We start from the raw sequence: 18,132 nt of genomic DNA on the forward strand, positions 1-18,132 counted from the left end.
GAGTGGGAACAACTAACTGGCGCAATTCGATCAGGCTGTGGCTGACTGGGAGAGAAGCTGGGCCTCTTATATAAGCTTGCATATATAAGGAACAGAGAAGAAGAGGCAGCATGGGAAGAGGCAGCAACAAGAAAGGCTCCTCGGCCCCCAATTCTGAGAAACAGGCAATAGCAGACACCACACCAATACACATAAGGCACCATATAGAGAGCCTCATAGACCAATTCAGGAATGAAGTTATCAACAACCTGAAGCTAGAAGTATGCAGAATAGTTAGAGAAATGCTAAGTACCACCCAAGAAAAAACAGGTGGTGGAATGGAAGAACAGAAAAAAAGGGGAGAATTGTTTGATGGAGAAAACAGAGAAAGCATAGAATACGTGAAGCAGGTTCAAAGGGACTACCAAGATACTAAGAAGTCTATAGAAGACTGGCATAACAGCTTGAAAGAAACTAAGGACAGACTATCTGAACTGGAGGGCAGACTTGTAATATGGGAGAATGAAATGAAAAACTTCTTAAAAATAACAAAGAAACAAACAGCAATAATACAAAGACAAGAAGATGATAAGAGGATCCATAACTTAAGGATTAAGAACATAAAAGAAGAAGTAGGGACACAAACAAGTGAACTACAAAAGCTACTCACAGAAATAATCCAGGAGAATTTTCCTAATTTAGCAAAAGGTAAAGATACTCGGATGTATGAGGCATACAGGACCCCAGCTACCTACAACCCAAACAGAGCAACACCCAGGCATATAATAATAAAAATTCCAGAAATTCAATACAAGAACAGAATATTAAAAGCTGTAAGAGACAAGAAACAGACCACCTACAAGGGAACACCCATCAGAATTACAGCAGATTTCTCTGCACAAACCATCAAATCACGAAGAGCGTGGGGGGAAATAATTCAAGCATTGAAAGATAATAATCTCCAGCCAAGATTGAGATATCCTGCACAACTGTCCCTGGAAATTGATGGAAAAACAAGGTGCTTCCAGGATAAAGAGGAACTGGGGGAATTTGCAACCACCAATTCAACTCTACAGAGAGTATTGCAGGATATTCTAAAAAAAGAAAAATACAAAGAATCCAGAAATAATGGCAGAGAGGCCACAACGAATGGAGCAGAGAACAAAATGAAGAAGACAAACTGACAGCTACGGACAGAAAAAGAGCTTAACAGAAATGAGGCAGAGAAGATTGGATGATAGGAACAGCTATTTTGGAGAAAATGACATCTTAATAGGTAATACAGATTTAGTATCATCTTGTTTTGAAGTCTCATCTAGCTTTTGTCCTTCTGTCTCCAATGGTCTAAATAGGCTGTATCTTATTGGATTTTATTATGTACGATAGTATAAGCAAAAACCTTTTAAAGACAAGGAGATTATACAGAAACCATTGTTCATTTTGTTAGTCGATTCTAAATACTCTGTAATGCTGTCATTCTCTTGAATGGTTTTACATTGTTTTGATATACTTAATGCTACAGTATACGAAGTTGTACTCAAGGATTTCAAAGAAAGAAACAATATGGTAACTACTTTTAGGTTAGGATTATCTGGTGGTGAAACACTATTCTGCTTATATAGTTATGTTTTGATCTGCGCTGTTTCGTTGTTATGCCCTCTTTTATCTCAATCTCCACTCCATTATTTACTTTTTTATCTTTATCCTTTTAATTAAAGGGAAAAAAATAGCAGGATATATTATAGTAACCCACTTTGACTTTTCATTACCTTGATTTAAAGCCCTGTATTACTCTCACCATCTGGTTTTTAACTGATGTTCCCCTATTCTGTTTTGCTGGATAGTATCAGGTTCGAAAGTTTAGGCATCAGCTGTGAAGATAATGAGATTCATTATGACGCCCATTCTTGTTGACTTTTGTCTACTTTTGAAGACCTACAATGTCTCCAATGTTTTGGTTTTGTCGGTTTTGTTCTTTACTGTTTTGTTCAATTGTATTATAACTAATGATATAGGCAATTCTATTAGAGATAGCGGGAGGCATTATGGTAACCATTGTTGATCACCTTGTATTATGTTTTTACATTATCTATTATGTCCACCCTTTTGACTTGACCGATTCTGTTCTGTTATGTCACATTTGGTTTTACTCTCTTCCAAAAAAGTAATAAGAACCGTGGGAGCAATGAAACCCAAAATGTGTAATAGTCATGGTACAAAAGAGAAGAAAAGAAAGTGCTCCAAACTATATAACTGCATGTATATTTAAGTGTATAAGATAGAAAATGATATCACAGAGTTTTATTGGATCAATGAACAGAACTGTTTGCAGTATCATTGATGGAATGTCCACTTTACAAGCTCTAATTTTGTGACTTGAACAATTATTTCTAAGATGACAATATGTAATCCATTAACTAGTGATTTCCTACCGTTCATTTTTTTTCTGTAAATCTGTATAACTTGTACCCTTTCCCTGCTTTTTTTTTTCTTTTCTCCTTAAATAAAATTTAAAAAAAAAAATTAAAAAAAAAAAAAAAAAAAAAAAAAACAAATGAGAGTAGACATCTTTGTAAAAAGCTAATGTGATTGGATGCCTCTGTATGGGAAATACATACATTCCTTGACATGTTTCTTAAGCTTTTATTGTGAAAATCACCTACATTCTGAACTATGGATAGCAAAAAAAAGATTTCATCTGTCACACCACATTTCATGTATGGTAATTATTTTGTGTCTTCATTTCTGCTGTATGTAGGTTCTATGAGGGCAGAGGCTGTGTGTATTTTGCTCTACATTAGAAGATGGCACAGAATAGTTATTTGTTGAACTAATGAATCAGTGGTTTGTTGAGCTGTGTGTCAAGAAGGATGAGATGGGAGAGAGGGAAGGGAAAGGAATAGAAAAAAGAGAGTTGAAGAAAAATGGAAATAGAGCTTTTGTAAATGGGAAGAAGAAAAGAAAGTTGGAGAGAGCAGAGAAGGATGGAAGGAGGGAATGAACAAAAAGTTAAGCTGTGCTACATACATGTACAGACTCCCTATGATAAATGTAGTCATTATGTACTTCAGATATATACTAATTTTATTTCGTTTTTTATTTTTTAAAAATCCATTTTATTCAAGCATAAAAAGAAAGAAAAAAACTAAAGTAAAATTTCAAAGCGCATCAATTAGGGGGTGACAATGGTATATACATTGTGCATTGTCACCCCCAAATCATTCACCCATGGCACAAGACATCTGCCTTCCATTGTCAGAAGAATATCAGTACAAATCTTTCTCTTCAGCAAACTCAGAGAAATCAGTAGTATAACTATCTTAACTAATTTTTATATACATAAACATATGCACAATATATACTAATTTAAAAAAGAAGGATTTTGAGTTGAAATTGGACTTGGGGGAAATACCATTGTCAATTTTTATCTCAGGTGGGAGTAGGAAAGGGATGGGCACATGCCAGTTGTATCATTTTTGTTAAAGCTTTGTTACAAACATAGATGACTTACATTATTTATTGCTAGTTTCACTTTTTATGTGTTGATATAAATGAACCAGTAAGCACTTGTATGGATCAGTAGAAAAAATAGAGGCATTAAAGGAATAATCGAAGTGTTAGCATTATATTGAAATCAGAGTTTTAAAAAAATTTTCTTCTATGGCTTGAGAGGTTACATCATTTATTGAAAGCCTCACAATGACTTCTGTTTTCCCCTTACAACATATTCCTGCCTCATCTTCTATTAATTAATTATTTTTATTTAGAGAAAAAAAGCAAAACAGAAAAAAGGGTAGAAATAATACAGAATTTCAAAAAAAAATTAACACTAAGAAATCACTAGTTGATAAATTACATATTGTTATCCTAGAAGTAGTTGTTCAAGTTACAAAATCAAAGCATAAAAAGTGGGCACTCAATGGCAGTGCAAACCATTCTGTTCAATGATCCAACAAAAACTTCGTAATATGGTTATCTATCTTATACACTTAATAATTAATTTTTATTTTAAAGAGAATAAAACCAAACAAAGTACAACAGAATAAAGCCAATCAAAACAAGACAATGAAAGTGATACAGGACTTCAAAAGATAATAGGAAATCAACAATGGCTGTCATAATGCCTCTTGTTATCTTCACAATAGCTGTCCATACCATCAGTCATAATAAAATCAAACAAAGCAAAACAAAACAGAATAAAACAAATTAAAAATAAAACAATGAAAGTGATACAGAACTTCAAAACAGGAAATCAACAATAGCTACCCAAATATATCTTGTTATCTTGAAAATAACTGGCCATTCCATCATAATAAAACCAAACCAAACCAAACAATGAATACAACACATGACTTCAAAACAAGATGATAGGAAATTAATAATGGCTTCCTTGATGCCTCTTGTTATCCTCTAAATAATTGCTCAGACTGCTGCCTTAGTCCTGTAAAGTTAATCAAGTAATACAAGTGTGAAGTCGTTTCTTTACTTCAGTTGCTATCATGTTAGGATGTGTTCCTCTGAATCAACTCGCTGTTTATGGGGGTTGGGTGGGAGTAGGCTCTTCTCTCCTGGCTTGCACACCAGATGGCTTATGGCTGTGTTTGGGGGTGGAGTGGGGAATAGCTTCTGCCCCCCCCCAGCACAACTTCAGCTGGTTTGGGGTCGGTGGGGGTGTGGGTTGGGGGTCGAGTGATAGTGATGGGTTTCTAGTTCCTAGTTCTCTCCTACCTGGGGTGACTTCTGCTAGCTCATGGGGCTCTTGGGTTCCTGGTTCTCACACAGCCTCTTGCCTCATATTATTCATTTAAACAACCATTACAGAGAAATATGTCTAATTATTCTAATACAAGGGAGACAGAGACAACAGAGAATAGATTATTTTAAAATTGCATGAAAGGTGTTAAAACCATGAAATTTCAGAAATACAAAGATTGAAACTGGTACCAGTTTTTATTTTCTTTTTTTTAACTAGGAATTGAACTTAGAATCTTGTACTTGCCAGTCAGGTGCTGAGCTACATCCTCACCCTGAAAACTCTTTTTTTTGAATAACTTTCTTTAAATAAAAACAGGAGTTTGTTTTTTTTTTTCGCTGTACAGCTGCTGAAATGAAGATGTGAACTGTGTAAAGGTAGGCTTTACTTTAAGATGGTATTTCACATCAGGGCAAAAGAAGGCGCTGACAGGTAAGAAAGAGGTAAATGCTCAGAGACATTAGAGAAGTAGAGTGTTATTTCTAGAATAGTGAAGACAAGCCCTACACTGCTAAAACTCATTTGTATTTATTTATTTTTGTCTTTTTGAGACAGGGTTTCATTATGCAGTTCAGGCTGGTTTTGAACTCCTTTGGTAGTCTAGGCTGGCCTTGAACTTGCAGCAATCTTAGCCTCCTGAGTGCTGGGATAACAGGTGTGTGCAACCCCACCTGGCAATATATATAACCCACTTTTTTTGTTTGTTTGTTTGGTACCAGGAATTGAACTCATGACCTTGCACTTGCCAGGCAGGTGCTGTGCTGCTGAGCTACATTCTTGGCCTAAAAACCATATATATATATGTTTATATATATAAAATTTTAATATATATTTATAATAAATAAATATATTTTTTGTACAGGGGATCAAATTCACGACCTTGCACTTTCCAGGCAGGTGTTTGTGCTGCTCTCCTAAACCCCTGGCCTGAAAAACCCATTTTTAAAAGCTGTCTGCAGTAGTGCTATTAGCATAGCTAATTACATATTAAATGTGTCAATTTTACATGGAACTTTTTTTTTTTTGGTACTGGGGATTAAACTCATGGCCTTGCACTTGCAGAGCAGGTACTTTTGCTGCTGAGCTAAATCCCAGCATACATGGAACTTTAAACAATAGGAATTTCTTAAAACAAAGAAACATAGGCCTTACCCTTCTTTAGTGAGCTAGGACCTTTATTTTATTTTATTTTTTTTAAGTCTTTTTCCTTTTTATTGGTAAAAGGGATCGAACTCACGACTGCCTGCTTTCAAGGCAGGCACTTATGCCACTGAGCTAAATCCCCAGCCCCTAGCTAGAACCTTTCTCTTGATTACTTCTCCAGGTGATTTTGATGCATCCTAGACATTTATACCCACAAAAATCACATTGGGCAACCTTGTTAAAATGCAAATGCTGATTGAATTGCATGGGATGGGTGGGCCTGAGACTCTGCATTTCTAACAAGCTCTCAGGTATTGCTGACTGTTGTTGGTCTATAGAAGAGCAAAACTCCGAATAGTGATTCTCAAACTTGCTGAACATTGGAATAACCTCGGGGCTCAGCAACTAGTCTCTGGTTTACAGGAATCTTAACTAAGTATTGCTGTAGTTGGATATAGCATGATCCTCAGAAGCTCTGTTGTTGCAAGCTTGGTCCTTGGCCTGATGGAAACCATAAGTGGCAAGGCATAGTAGGAGGTTGGTTGGAGTGCAGGTTCTTGAAGGGGGTGATGGAACCTTGTCCCTTTCCTTTTTCTCTTTGCTTCCTGGATGACATAATGTGAAGGTACCTCCTTTGACCAGTTCCAGTTGATTGCAGCTGCTTATTTATTTTCCTGTAAACTATTTGAACATGTTTCTGCCAACTTTATAGTAATTGCTTGTCTTTTTATTATTAACTTTTAATAAACTAAGGAAATGAACTGTTTGTCTGAAATGCACATTACAAATAATTTTTCCTATTAGTTGTCTAGTTGTCTTTGACTTTATGTTTTATCAGTTTTGAAAGTTTGTTTTCCAAATTTATTTTTTTGACATGCATCTGGATTTGTGTTCTAGTGTTCTTGTGTTCTTCTGTTCAGAAGGACAGTTTCCCTTCTGATATGATAAATAATTTCATTTATGATATGTCCAAGAAGTTTGTTTTTGCAGTACTTGGGATTAAGCCCAGGACATTTGCACATAACTCTATCCCTAGCCCTTTTTATTTTTTATTTTGAAACAAGATCTCAGTAAGTAAGTGAGTTGCCTGGCTGGGCTCAAACTTGCCATCTTCCTGTCTCAGCTTCCCATGCTTCAGAAGTTCTTTGAATGTGTGCATTAGCTGGGACAAATTACCTGACACAATTTAAAGAAGGAGAGTTTGTTTAGAAGACTCAGTCCACAGGTGGCTGTCTTAGTGGCAGGAGCATTGAGTCACAAAGGTGTGGTATGGCAAAGCTGCGTAGTTTGAAGGAGCTGAAGAGCAGTACAAGAGAACAGCTCAAGGGAGGAACAGAGTATGGATCACTGATATTACCCAAGGTTTCCCACTAAAATACATCAAAAAGTGTGCTTTGCTAATCTTCTAGGTGGCTACTGTTTTAGTTTCCTTTCTCATTGATGAAACAAGATATCCGATGTCCAAAGTTAGGCAGGAAGGGTTTGTTTAGTTAACAATTTGTAGAGATTTCATTCCATAATCTGCTGGCTTCAGGGCAGGGTGGCTTTGCAGAGCAGAACAGTTCATGGCAGATAGTAGACTGCAAAGTCAACAACCAACCTTAACTATTTCTTCCCCTTTTATAGTCTATCTCAGCTGGGGTTGCTGGGATTAGTGTGTTGCCAAAACCAGTCAGTGAACTGTTCACACACCCTTAACCCCAGCATCACACATCTAGATTCAGCTACCTCTGATCCCCACCGCCACTGTAACTGCATGAGAGTTTGGGGGAACATCTAGACACAAACCATAACAGCTACCAAGCCAATCAAGTTGACAAACAACTGTCACAATATACTCTATCCATTAAATCTTTGTTGTACCTGGAATTCAGTTGTGTCAGAAGCAATGACAGAAAATGAGGAAAACCTACTGTTCCCCCCCCCCCCCCCCAGTGTATGTTTAGGGTTTCAGTACTATTTCCCTTAAATGATACGCAATGTTACTTTTGTTATGAGAGTCCAGTATGATTTGGGTCTGTTTTAGAAGAACAGAAGTTTTGATGAGATTGAATTGTATAAAAATGAGACATGTCTCAGAGTAAAACAGACTAAACCCTGGAGATAGCACTTGCTGTTGTGATTGGCTGAGGAATTTAACTTCTCTTAACCACAGCAATATAGCCTTTGAGGATGTAGGAAATACACAGCCCAGTGTGGCTAGACCAAAGTGAGTAAGAAAGAGGATATAAGACAGTGGGAGAAGTAGCAAGTGGACAATCTGAGATTCTAGCCAATGCATTGTAAAAGTCTTTCTCTGACTGAAATGGAAACCATTATGGATTTTAGGCAGAAGAATGATATGACTTAATATGTTTTAAAAGGCTCTTCAGTTGCAATTATACTGTGGAAAGAAGGAGAGTAGAAGCTAATTGCATTTTTCACCAGAAAGATGATGATGATGTTTTAGATCAGGAAACAAAGACTTTTTAAGATATATCAGGTTTTTGGGGAGTGCTGACTTTAGCTGAGATAGGAAAGACTTATAGGTAGACTACATTGTGGGGTGAGTGCAGCAAAAATTGGGGGTTCAGATTTGATCTTATTAAATGTAAGAAATTTGCTACATATCCAACCATGATATTAAGTAGGCAATCTATACATTTAGAGTTTGGGAAAAGTTTGAGCTGGACAAAAAAATTTCAGAGTCGTAATCCTATAGTCTCTAATGCATTTATTTGAGGTTATATTATTGTAATCCCAAATATTGAGTTCAGTCACCCAAGTATTGTAATCCTCTTTCTAGTTTTCCTCACAATCCAAAAAGTTATATTTGTAATCCCATTGAGATGTTATTGGAATCCCAGCAAGTTAATTCCATTCACTACCACCAATGCAACCCACAGTGAGAGTAAAGACACCAAGACATGTTCCAAGTTAAGGGCAGCCAAGGGGTCCTAAATCCAATCCCCGTGAGGACATGTGGACAAAGGCCTTGATCCTAGGCCTCTCCCAGAATTTATTATCTGGTGAAAAAGGGGGGTGACTTAGGGTGAGTGGCAGTGAAGATGGCAGGAATTATGTGAGTAACTTGAGCTGGCTGGCCAGGTGGGAAAAAGGCATCTCTGTAAAATGCAGAGATAAAGATATGCAGAAGGGTCAGTTCACATAATCCAATTAAGGTAGCTACTGAATTGTTTTGGGAGGCTGTTGCTTCGGTTTCTGATATGTAAACTTTTGTGCCCTGGGGGATCATAGCCTCTTTACCTTGAGGTTCCTACCCAGTTGATATTCCTGGAACTATTAGCTCTAACATCGCACTGTGTTCATACCCTTTACAGGAGAACACTGTTTGAGGAGACAGGACTGTGTGTTGGCTGTAGAGATTACATATCAATACCTCTGCTAACCTTATTTGCAATGCTTAGAGCCAACTGAAGAAAGAAGGAAATACCATAGCCAGCTCTCTACATATCAGTATAATGAAATGTCTCCAAATCATCAGAGGTGCAGTAGTTGTTTGCATTCAAGGGGAGTCACTGGAGTTGTCTCCCACATTGTATGATTGAAAAGATGTGTCACCACCTAAAAAAGACTGCATCCATGCATGAGTATTTCTAGAGGCTTTATTGAAATAAACTTGGCATTAGAAAATCTGGATTTCAATCCTAGCTCCATCTAGCTATGAAATTTCAGTTTTTCATCTGTAAAGTATGTATAATCCATTTAAAAATGTGGATAATAATCCAATAATTAAATACAATAAAAACCTATATAATGATGAAGAGCTTTGATTATAATATTTTATTAACACATAATTTGAAGAAAGTGGAAAATCCTAATGAAAGGACCACAGAGTGACCACTTAATGGTTTTATTAGAAATCAGGTGTGGACTTAATAACTTGAGTGATAATTCATAACACTACTACATCTACTGTATTATCTTTTTTTTTTTTCTGATGCAGTGTCTTGCTATGTAGTTTAGCCATGCCTTGAAATTACTATGTAGGTAAGGATGGCCTCCAACTTGCTATGAACCCCTGCCTCAATCTGCTAAATTCTAGGATTACAGGTGTGTACCACTCCACCCGGCCGAGCTAGTATATTAATTTAAATGATTGGTAGAATGAGCTGATGATGTAAATCATCATGTCAGTCATCCAGTTCCATGAAGCAGCATTATTATTTCTAATATTACTAGATTTTATGGGTCCCAAATGAAATCCCACCATCTTAGACCTCTTTTGAGTGTTTTTTCCAGCCGCTAATACAAAGTGTAGAGAGTGGATAGGACCCAGCCCATACATTATTAAGTAATCATTTGTCTAGCAAATTTAAATTTAGTACCTGTCCAGTGAAAACACTGTGTTAGGTCTGTGTGTGTGTGTGTGTGTGTGTATGTGGTGAATCATATAGGGTTGTCTACAATCATACAGGGTTGGAAAAAAATAAGCAACTTAATGTCAATTAGCTAATTATAATGATAATTGTGATGCATGGTAGATGTAAAAGATGCTGGAGATGCAGCTGGCAAGTGAGCCTGACCTAATCATAGTCATCAGGATCTTTATACTGAGATTTGACAGACAGATAGAAGATAATTGGGTAAAGCAAGGAAGATAGCGTCGTAGGAAGGAAGTATATGTGCTAAAGCACGAAGGTTGAAGGAGCACGACTTTCCTGGAATGAAGAGTTGTTTAGTGAGGCTGAGTACAGAGAAGGATCCTCCTGTCTTGGTTAGTTTTTCTCATTGTTGAGACAAAATACCTGCCTCCCAAAATTAAGGAAGGCAAAGATTATTTATCTTACATTTTTAGAGAGTTCAGTCCATACTCAGCTGGCTCCAAGGCAAGATGGTGTGGCTGAGGGGCAGCTGTTCATGGCAGCTACAAATGGAAAAAGTGAACAGGGCAAAAGAGAGAGAAAATACACCTTCTTCCCTTCCTTTTTTGTGTAAAGGCTCTACCCCTTGATGGGTTCAGCACTCACATTGCCAATCCCAGCACTGGACAATGAACTAATCACAAACCCTAGATTCAGCCACCTCCATTACTGCATAAGGCTTGGGGGCTACCTAGACACAAACCATAACAGATCTGTATTGGAGAATGTGACTGGTGATGTGGATAAAGGCCAAAAAGGTAAATGTTGTGATTGATACAAAGGCATTTGCATTTTGTCTCTTGCAAAATGGAAGCTGGGCATGGCGGTTACACATCTGTAGTCCTGGGCCGGGGATTTAGCTCAGTGGCATAAGCGCCTGCCTGGCAAGTGCGAGGTTGTGAGTTCAATCCCTGGTACCGCAAAAAAAAAAAAAAAAAAAAAAAAAAAAAGATAGATGACCACATCTGTAGTCCCAGCATTCAGGAAGCTGAAGCAGGAGGATTGCTGTGAGTGTGAGACCAAGTTGGATACATAGAGAATTCAGGGCCATCCTGAACTACAAAGTGAGAGAACCTGCTAAAAAAAAAAGGTAAGATATTCACACACATTAGTAAAAGCAACTCAGGATTACTCTGGCAGAATAGATAGGGAGAAATCATGGTAGTACTCCAGATAAGAAATGATAGGGGTTTACAGCAGGCTGGTGACTGCAAATGAAGAAATGTTGACCAGTTGGAGAGATGTAAAATAGCTCTCTTGGGAGAAGAGAGAACTTTTCCTACAGAAGAAAAGGCAAAGATTTTCAAATGTTATTTGGCTGGTGTTATTCTATTACTCCAGTAACGGAAAGAAAAATGCCTTGTAATTTTATGAGAATTTGGATTCCTTATGATAGTAACAGACTTGATGATAGAAACTATATATTTTTATATGAGGAGATTTTATGATAGAGATACTAATCCTGGAGACAAAGTGATATCTTGAACTATTTTCTTCTTTATATTGTTTCTCAGTAAATTTGCTTAGAGCGTAATAATCTGTTATGTATTCAGGGATATATTCAATTAGAAAATCATCCCATTCTCAAGCACTGATTATTCCCAAAAGTTTTGCCAAAGTACTTTCATGTTTTATCAGTGTAAGGAAGAGAAAAAGCAAGTTCTAATGGCTAGACACAGGCTGTGATGTTCTGTTGAACACAAATGGGAACTGGAGAAGGCCACTCTGTGCAAGACCACTGAGTAACTGCATTTGAACACAGACAAAGGCTTATCCAGAGCTTTAGCCAAACCCTGTACCCTGGCTGGTGAGAATGACTACTGCTTTTAAAGTCTGCACAGCTTTAGCCTCATTGTAATCTCTTTTTCTTCTAGATAAGAATTACAAAGATATCCACTTAGAATTTCCCTACTTCCTAAAAACATCCTATCAAGAGCAGAGCTCTGCTTCTTTGAAACTCTCCCACAATTCACCTGTTACCATGCCACGTCCTGTAAATCTTTCTAATATTTTTTACTGGGTGTACCACAGTTTCCCAGGGAGAGATCCTCCATTAATGCAGCATTATCTAATTGCAGGTGTTCTGCCTGTGGTCTCTGTCTGGAGAGCATTGGCAAGTAAGGAATATTCTGTGGATTTTACTACTTTGTCTCCTTTTTGTTATTAAAATAAAATTTTTGAATTTTCTATGTCCTACTATATCATATAGCTAGGTGTCTTCTGATTTATTATGTGATATTTTCTCTCTGTAAACTTTAAAACAATCTGGTCAAATATCTTTGTTGAAGCTTTGTAACCTGCCTCTCTGGTTTTTTTTTTTAATATCATCAAGTACTTATATCATGAGAAATGATCGCTGACAAGAATCTTTGGCTTTTTGTTGCCAGGTTTCTTTTTTTAAAGTCTGTTTATTTTAAAGAGAATAAGAAAATAAAACAAAATAGAACAAAGCAAATCAAACAGAACAATGCAAGCAACACAAGACTGCACAACAAAGACAACAGGACATCAATAGTGGCTACCATAATGTGTCTTGTGTTCTTTGAAATAGTTGACCGAACCTTCACACACAATAATAACAAACATAACAAAATAGTATAAAAGCAATCAAAAGAATGAAAGCATTACATGACTTCAAACCAGGTAACAGGAAATGAACAATGGCTGCTATATCTCTTTTTTTTCCTCAAAAAAGTTGTCCATACCATCACACACAATAAAATCAAATAAAAGACAACAGAATAGAACCAATCAAAGCAAAAGAACAAATGCATGATAGGACTTTAAAACAAGATGATAGGAAATCAGCAATGGCTACCATGTCTCATTCAAAATAGCTATTCATACCATCCCACATAATAAAATCAAACAAAACAAAATGGAATAAAACCAATTAAATGAATGAAAGCATTATAAGACTTCAAAACTATATAATAGGAAACCAACCATGATTACCAAAATACATCCTATTCTATTCAAAATAGCTGCCATAGCATCAGACAATTAAAATCTAACAAAACAAGTCAGAACAAAGCCAAACCTAACAAAATTGTGTAAACAATGCAAGAGTTCAAGATAAGACAATACAAAATTGACAGCAAACTATTTTACTTTTGGATCTCATTAACTCTTTCTGTTTCTTTTCTTTCTTTCTTTTTTTTGTTTTTTGGTGGTACCAGGGATTGAACTCACGACCTTGCGCTTGCCAGGTAGGTGCTTATGCCACTGAGCTAAATCCACGGCCCCCTCCTTCTGTTTTTTATGCTACCATTTATGCCTATGAGTTCAAACTGTTTCACCCATAAATATGATCTCCAGTTGCATCCATTTACCTTCAAGAGACTGAAGATTATTCTACTTTATAGGTAGGTAACTTTCCATTGCATGAAAATAGCTTATCTTTCTTATTCATTCTTCGGTTTATAGGCAAGTTACTCTTGCTTTTTTTCTGGAACAATTATTTTATCTCCTTTGATTTTCAGTCTATGAATTTCCTTTCCAGTTAAATGTGTTTCTTGTATACAGTATATCAATGGATCTTGTTTCTTGATCCACATTCCCTGTGTTTCTTTTAGTTTCTGAACTGAGGGTATTTACATTAATGATTACAACCAGCATATATTGGTTTGTCTCTGCCCTGTTATCCTCCTGGTTGTGGCCCTCTACTTTTCCCCTTCATTCAATTGCTGTCTTGTTTGACAATCCTCCTCTGCTGCTGTTTCTGGAGCCACGGTCATCTTTATCTCTGTCTAGAATATCCTTTAGCACTCACTGTAGGGTTGGTTTGATAGTCATGAATTTCTTTAGTTGTTCTTTGTCATGGAAGTATTTTATTTTTCCATCCATTTTGAAAGATAGTCTTGCAAGGTACATCAATCTGGTTGGAAGTTGTTTTTTTCCAGGATTTGAAACACTTCACTCAACTCTTCTTGACTTGATGGTTTGTGTTGATAAGTCTGTTGTGATTCTGATTGGTTTTCCTTTATAAATGATTTGTTTCTTTTGTCTAACATTCTGTTTTTGTGCTGAATTTCTGGGATCTTGATAATTACATGTCTGGATGCAGATGTACTTGGTTAAAGCTAGTTGGAGAACTATATGCCTCACTCACCTACACGCTAAATCCATGTTTGGGAAGTTTTCTGCTATTACTTATGTAAATAGCCTTTAATTTCATTTGTGTTGATCTCTGCTTCTTCACTGATACCTATCACTCTTAAGTTATGCTTCTTTGCATCATCTTGCAGCCACTGAATTGTTATTTCCTGATTCCTTATTATTTTTAAGAGATCTTTCCTTCCATGATTGCTAGCTGCAATTCTGTCTTGATGGTTTAAAAGTCTATCTTATGTCCCTTTCAAGCAGTTTTGCCAGCTTTTGACTGACTTTTTTAGTTTCCTGGATCTCTCTTTGAATCTGTTTCATACATTGTAATTCCTTTCTATTTTCATTCATGGTTTCCATCTTTTTCCTATGCTTCTCTTTTCTATCTATGTCTTTTTAGATATGCTGAGCAATTCTTTCAGTATGTTTATGATTTATTCTTTCACCTGAGACATTATTTCTGATTTGATTGCTTTTACAATCTCATGAAGTTGTTTCTGTACTTCAGTTGCTATCCTCTCAGAGATATCAAGTGGGTGACTTCCAATTTATTCCATGATTGTGTCTCCTAGACTTGTTAAATGTGGGCTAGTGGTCTGAGATTTCCTTTTGTGCATTCATCTTGACATTTTCCTGGGTTCCTCCCCATAAGCACTTCCCATGTTGGCTGCTCCTCTGCAGTGTAGGGGAATGGGACAGGCACCTGGTTCCTCTTACACCAGATTTACAGGGAGGTAACAGAGCATGAGGTGGGCTTCTCCAGACCTGTACAGCTACTCTGGGGCTTCTCTGATGATCAGGGGTGTGTGGAGGTGGGGGCATAGAGGTAGGGGTGTTTCTCTCAGTGTGTGTCTACTCCCATGATGATGGTAGACACAGAGGGTGGGTTGGTGTGATTCTCTTGGTGGGTGATGGCTGCCTGATAGATGGCTTTCAATGGTGGTTTATACATGCATGGGGTTTATCTGGTTGTGTGTCTGCTCCTGCTGGCTGCCCACAAGAAGGGGCCTTCCAGTGGCAGTGCCCAGCAGGTAGAGGCAGATCTGTCTGATTCTCTCTGCCCATGCTGGCTGCCTGCAGGAAGGGGTCTTGCAGTGGCAGTGCCCAGCAGGCAGAAGCGGATCTGTTTGGCTCTGTATGTGCACTGGCTCAGAAGGATAATGACTTTGCAGCTATTAAATTTCATGGGTATTGTTTTGATTTGGATCAAGAATGTCTCCTCAAGGCCTGACATCTGTTATCACTTTTCATATAGACAAACTATTATATAAATTGATGATTTAAAAATTTTAACAACTCAACCAACTCCTCCTATTTATTTGTAATTGTGAGATTTTTCTATTTGATGAAAAAGTGATTCTTTATTTTCTTTAATTGTAGAACATTTTTGTTTCTTTTCATTATTTTAATTTGTTTGTATGTGTGTAGTGTGTGATGTTCACATTCCTTGTGGGAAGTTAGTATAGGTATATAACATATTCTAATTCATTTTTTCTTTTTTTTTAAATTTTATTTAAGGAGAAAAAGAAAAAGAAAGCAGAGAAAGGGTACAAGTTATACCGATTTACAGAAAAAATAAACAGTAGGAAATCATTAGTTAATGGATTACATTTTGTCATCTTAGAAATAATTGTTCAAGTTACAAAATTAAAGCTTATAAAGTGGACATTCCAACAGTGAGAGTGCAAACAGTTCTGTTCAATGATCCAATAAAACTCAGTAATATCATTATCTATCTTATACACTTAAATATACATGCAGTTGTATCATTTGAGCACTTTCTTTTCCTCTCTTTTGTACAATGACAATTACACACTTTGGGTTTTGTTGCTCCCACAGTTCTTATTACTTTTTTTGGAAGAGAGTAGAACCAAAAGTGACATAACAGAACAGTCAGTCAAATCAAAAGGGTGGACGTAATAGATAATGTAAAAGCATAATACTAGGTGATCAACAATGGTTACCATGATGCCTCCGGATATCTCTAATAGAATTGCCTATATCATTAGTTATAATAAAATTTGAACAAAACAGTAAAGAACAAAACCAACAAAACCAAAACATTGGAAACATTATAGGTCTTCAAAAGTAGATAATAGTCAGCCAGAATGGGCGTCATAATGAATCCCACTATCTTCACAGCTGTTGCCTAAACTTTCGAACCTGATACTATCAAGCAAAACAGAATAGAGGAACATCAGTCAAAACAGATGGTGAGAGCAATACAGGGCTTTAAATCAAGATAATGGAAGTCAAAGTGGGTCACTATAATATATCCTTCTATTTTTAATTTATTTTTCCCTTAATTAAAAGGATAAAAAAGTAAATAATAAAATGGAGATTGAGATAAAAGAGGGCATAACAGCAAATCAGCACAGATCAAAACATAACCATTTAAGCAAAATAGTGTTTCACCACAAGATTATCCTGACATAAAAGTAGTTACCATATTGTCTCTTTCCTTGAAATCTTTGAGTATAACTTCGTATACTGTAGCACCAAATATATTAAAACAATGTAAAACCATTTAAGAGAATGACAGTATTACAGGGTATTTAGAATCAACTAACAAAATGAACAATGGTTTCTGTATAATCTCCTTGTCTATAAAAGGTTTTGCTTATACTATCGTATATAATAAAATCCAATAAGATACCACCTGTTTAGACCGATGGAGACAGAAGAACAAAAGCTTGATGAGACTTCAAAACAAGAAGATACTAAATCAGTATTACCTCTTAAGACGTCATTTTTCTCCAATATAGCTGTTCCTATCATCCAATCTTCTCTGCCTCATTTCTGTTGACCTCTTTTTCTGTCATTAGTTGTCAGTTTGTCTTCTTCATTTTGTTTTCTGCTCCATTCATTGTGGCCTCTCTGCCGCTATTTCTGGATTTTTCTTTTTTAGAATAACTTGCAGTATTCTCTGTAGAGTTGAATTGGTGGTTGCATGTTCCCGTAGTTCCTCTTTATCCTAGAAGCACCTTGTTTTTCCACCAATTTCCAGGGATAGTTGTGCAGGATACATCAATCTTGGCTGGAGATTATTATCTTTCAAAGCTTGAATTATTCCCCCCCATGCTCTTCGTGATTTGATGGTTTGTGCCGAGAAGTCTGCTGTAATTCTGATGGGTGTTCCCTTGTAAGTGATCTGTTTCTTGTCTCTGACGGCTTTTAGTATTCTGTTCTTGTATTGGATTTCTGGAATTTTAATTATTATATGCCTGGGTGTTGCTCTGTTTGGGTTGTAGGTGGCTGGAGTCCTGTATGCTTCATACAACTGAGTATCTACCTTTTGCTAAATTAGGAAAATTCTCCTGGATTATTTCTTGTGAGTAGCTTTTGTAGTTCATTTGTTTGTGTCCCTACTTCTTCTTTTATGTTCTTAATTCTTAAGTTATAGACCCTCTTATCATCTTCTAGTCTTTGTATTATTGCTGTTTGTTTTTTTGTTATTTTTAAGAAGTTTTTCATTTCATGCTCCCATATTACAACTCTGCCCTCCAGTTCAGATAATCTATCCTTAGTTTCTTTCAAGCTGTTATGCCAGTTTTTGAAAGAGTTTTTAGTTTCCTGGTAATCTCTTTGAACCTGCTTCATGTATTGTTTGCTTTCTCTATTTTCTCCATTAAACAATTCTCCCCTCTTTTTCTGTTATTCCATTTCACCACTTGTTTTTTCTTGGGTGGTGCTTAGCATTTCTCTAACTATTCTGCTTATGTCTAGCTTCAGGTCATTAATAACTTCATTCCTGAACTTGTCTATGAGGCTCTTGAGATAGCGCTTTAT

Source organism: Cavia porcellus, unplaced genomic scaffold (assembly GCF_034190915.1).
Source record: "Cavia porcellus strain 051 isolate PalLab524CR breed Dunkin Hartley unplaced genomic scaffold, mCavPor4.1 scaffold_10, whole genome shotgun sequence".
Classification (NCBI taxonomy): Eukaryota; Metazoa; Chordata; class Mammalia; order Rodentia; family Caviidae; genus Cavia; species Cavia porcellus.